Here is a 4,367-nt window from a genome sequence, read left to right as displayed (position 1 = left end):
CCACCAACCAATCAGTTAACCGGCTATCATATTCAACCAATAGCAACTTAGAATAGCCTCTCCGATGGCCAAGAGTAGCCAATCAGAAGCTCATACCGGGAAAAACAGTAAGTCATTCAGCGCCTTGCTGCAGGAGACATCCAATAGAAATGAACGTTTCATTCGCGCTGTCGATGTCTAAGCCAATCAACCTTTACTTTTCTCTTCCTCGTGTTACGTCACGCGCGGGAAGTCAATTCTTAGACTAACTCGCTGGGGAATTCGGTTGTTAAACTGGGTATGTGGGGTGAGAGGAATTGGAGGTATTTTGGGTCGGCATCCTACACAAAGACAACTTTGATTCATTTTCTGTCAGAACTTCCCGCATATTTACTGATGTTATTTATGTTTCACGCGCTTTATTATTAATTTTCTATCTTACCTTTTATTGCTTGTGTAAAAATATATATCAGACTCAGTAACTCTGCTTCTCTCTAGACGCTCCCTGGCCTGCTGAGTGTTTCAAGCATTTTCTGTTTTTATGTCATCTCCAGCTTCTTTTTTGTTTGCCTTTCTAATTTAGTGTTCTGCAAAAACCTCCTACAATAATAATGAGAAAAGCAGAATTTGCAGAACAAATTCAAGAGAACATACAGTATGGGAAACAGGAAATGCTTCAGGAAGAAACTTTCTGAAATAGAAAACAAGCTAGTTTTAGATTGCTGAAATGACGGAGGAAACATTGATAGGATTTTGATGTGGGACAACGGTGGCATGCTGCAAAGAGATCTATCTGCATGATAAGGGAATGAAGGAAGTTGGATAAAACAAGCAAATAAGTACGTGCAATCTGAAGGAAATCTCCAATAGACAGTAAATCATAAACTGCTTAACAGGTAATGTTGGAGGACAAGAAAATAGTTAAACTCAGCATGAAGGAATACAGGGAGAAGGCAGGAGATAGGGGTTGAGAGGGAAAATGAATCAGCCCTTATGAAATGGTGCAGCAGACTCAATGGGCAAAATGGCCGAATTCTGGTCCTATGAAAAAAGACTGAAAATATCTTTGAATTATCAAGAAATGTGGATTTAGAATTATTAAGTAAAATAGAAAATATGGGAATAAGTTAAAGTGCTTTAAAATAAAATACATTGGCTGAATCATACAAAATAAATGAAGTGGAAAGAAGAATGGAAGGAAAAATCAACAACTTTTGTGTAATACTTAGGAATGCTTCTAAAGTAGAGAGAAAATAGTGTTGTGAAAGATAAATTTAGAAATACAGAGTCATGAATCTGATGGTGTTAGAACAGGATGACACTAAGTGAAATTTTCTCAGCATGAATTAATTCATAAGAGCAGCACTTCAGCATACTGGTTAGTGTAACACTTTACTGCACCAGCGATCAGGGTTCAATTCTCACTGCTGTCTGTAAGGAGTTTTTATGTTCTCCCCATGACTGAGTGGCTTTCCTCCCATATTCCAAAGACGTAAGGTTCTGGTTAGTAAGTTGTGGGAATTCTACATTGGCACTGGAAACATGATGACACCTGTGGGATGTCCCCAGCAAAATCCTTGATTCAAACAACACATTTCACTAATATTCGCTGGAGTGAATATTATTCTTTCCTTTATAATAGAAGCAATCCAAAATGTTACAGCGGGTCACTCTACAATAGGGGGCTGAAAAAGGTTTAAATTGAAGCAGCAAACATGAAAATGGACAGATCTCAAATTAAAATTAGAGAAAGAAGTTATTAATACTAAAAATTTGGATTGTTGCTGTGAATAATTTTACTAGTTGATGCAAAACTGGTCAGCAGACAGCAGATTATTTAAAGAGCTGCATGCAATCCAATATTCACCAAGAAATGATGCTTGTCAACTTCTCAAATTACTAATTCCTGCTAATGTTTCTTTGTCTCTAATTGCATCTTTCTCTTGTTTTGATGTATAGACTGGAGAGGAGCAGGAGGAAGCTTCTAAAGATCGTGAATCTGATTGAAACTGGTCTTGAGAACAAAGAACGATAAACCTGTTGTTATCTTGATAGAAGCAAACCACAGTCTCACCGGGGTAACAAGATTAAATTCTAAGTAAGAAATACATGTAAATAAATTATGTTCTTGCACCATCTTACCTGACAGATAAGATGATAAGATCTTACCTGACTAGTTGTTTGTATTTATAATAGAAGTATTTAGGAGTTTGTACAGTTAAGCTTAAAGATGTTTCTGATATTCTGAGATTCATGTGATTACTGAACTGTACTTTATATTGGATTCCTGAAGGTTTTTCTTGCTTTCTTTCTCATGGCCAATTGGCAGGCAGGTCAGCTGTTAATTTCTTGTGTGTAAGGGGAGGGGACTGGGGATTTGGTGCTACTGTTGCTGTTCCTTGCTGCGAGTGAAGGGGTCAGGGATTGTTATTGTTGCTGTTCTTTCGTGCAAGTGAGGGAGAAGGGGTCTGTTATTGTCATTATTTTTTTCTCTGCAACTAAGAGGTTTGAGATTATTATTCCCTCTTTTTTTTCCTGCAGGACGGGGATTTTGGGGTCTATGTTTATTTATTTTCTTTTTTATGCTAAGAGGTGGGAGTTGATGTCTTTTCTCTCATCAGCACCCATGGTCTTTTTGTGTTTAACGGCTATCTGGAGAAGACAAGTATCGAGTTGCACTGGACATGCATTCTTTGACAATAACAAATGAACCTTCAAAAATTCAAAGCTTAGAGAATTGAATATCAAAGTTCAAAGTAAGTTTATTATCAAAGTATACAATCCTGAGATTCATTTTATTGTGGGTGTTCACAGTAAATAGAAACAAACACAATAGAATCAACAAAAACCTTCACACACAAAGACAAACAACCAATGTGCAAAAGACAACAAACTATGCAAATACAAATAAATAAATATTGCAAACATGAATTGTAAAGTCCTTGAAAGTGAGTCTGTATGTTGTGGAATCAATTCAGAGTTGAGGTGAGTGAAGTTATCCATACTGGTTCAGAAGCCTGATGGTTGAAGGGTAATAACTCTTCCTGAACCTGGTGGTGTGGGACCCGAGGCTCCTGTACCACCTTCCTGATGGCAGCAGCAAGAGGAGAGAATGGCCTGGGTGGTGGGGGTCCCTGATGATGGATGCTGCTTTCCTGCTGATGAATTTAATTGCATCAGTGTTTAATCTTGGTACAATGTATGAAAATAAGTTTACCTTTGCAGACAGTTGTAGTGGGATGGTGTTGCAGAGACTGCAGGTGGAATCAAACAGAGGTGGCAGCACAACTCTCTAGAGGCCGCTGTTCAAAAGGAGAGGCAGCCTGTGATAAATAATAAAAATATGCGCAACTTCCGACATTCCCTCTAAAGTTTTTTTTACAGCTGCGCTGCCCAACCCTTAAGCAGATAATTTTTACCTCCTGAAAACTGTGTGCCACTTTAAATGTTTTTTGTGTAATACGCATTCTATGAATATCTGGAATGAAGATTGAAAAATCCCATACTTTTGATTTTATTTATTAATTGAAGGATATAATGAAATTCGTCTTTATAACAAATCCATTGTCTATAAATACTATCCAGATTAGTTTCACATCCAGATGAAAGATTCATCTCCTAACAGGCAGGCACCAACCAAGTAGTAGTTAGTTACTGCCTGTTACACCGCTGGCGTTTAGGGCAGTAATCCAGATGAAAGACACTTCTTAATCCTCATTAGCTCATCCAAATGATCCATTTCTAGTCTGTTTCTGGATTTACATTTGATTGAATTCATAAGACTGAATCCACATTCACAGTCAGCACGAGAAGCTTGAAATGTTCCAATGAGGTCAACGATAATTGACAGATCAAATTCTTCATTTCTAAGCAAGTAGTTCAATATATCAGTGAATGTCTTAATTGAACCAATTTTAACTTTCTCAGAAACAGCTAGTTTGAAATCATGGTACTGCTGCAATGTTTTCAAAATTATATCAGCATTATATAAAAGAAAATCCCAGCTGCATAGCAACAAAGGCTATGTGTGTGGGGGCATTTTGGTTACTGCATGGCCATGCACCCATGCAGATTACAGTTACCTCTTGGCTTTACATATATGACACTCTTGCAAGAGCCTTAAAAAAATAAGATTCAAGATTGTTTATTGTCACTCTTCAGTACATGAGTGTAAATGAGGATGAAATGATTGTTTCTCTAGATCCAATGCACCATAAAAAAACACAATAAGCATAGAGAACACCATTTTAAAAACACAATAATTTATAGAAGCAATCCTATAAAATGCAAGTACAATTAACTGTTACATACATAGACTGATTGTGTACATAAAGTGACACTAGGTGGTGTGTATGTGGTGGTGGTGGGATGGGTTAATTGGTTGAGCT

The sequence above is a fragment of the Hypanus sabinus genome, chromosome 28 (genome assembly GCF_030144855.1).
Source record: "Hypanus sabinus isolate sHypSab1 chromosome 28, sHypSab1.hap1, whole genome shotgun sequence".
Lineage (NCBI taxonomy): Eukaryota > Metazoa > Chordata > Chondrichthyes > Myliobatiformes > Dasyatidae > Hypanus > Hypanus sabinus.
Note: the sequence above shows the minus strand (reverse complement) of the source record.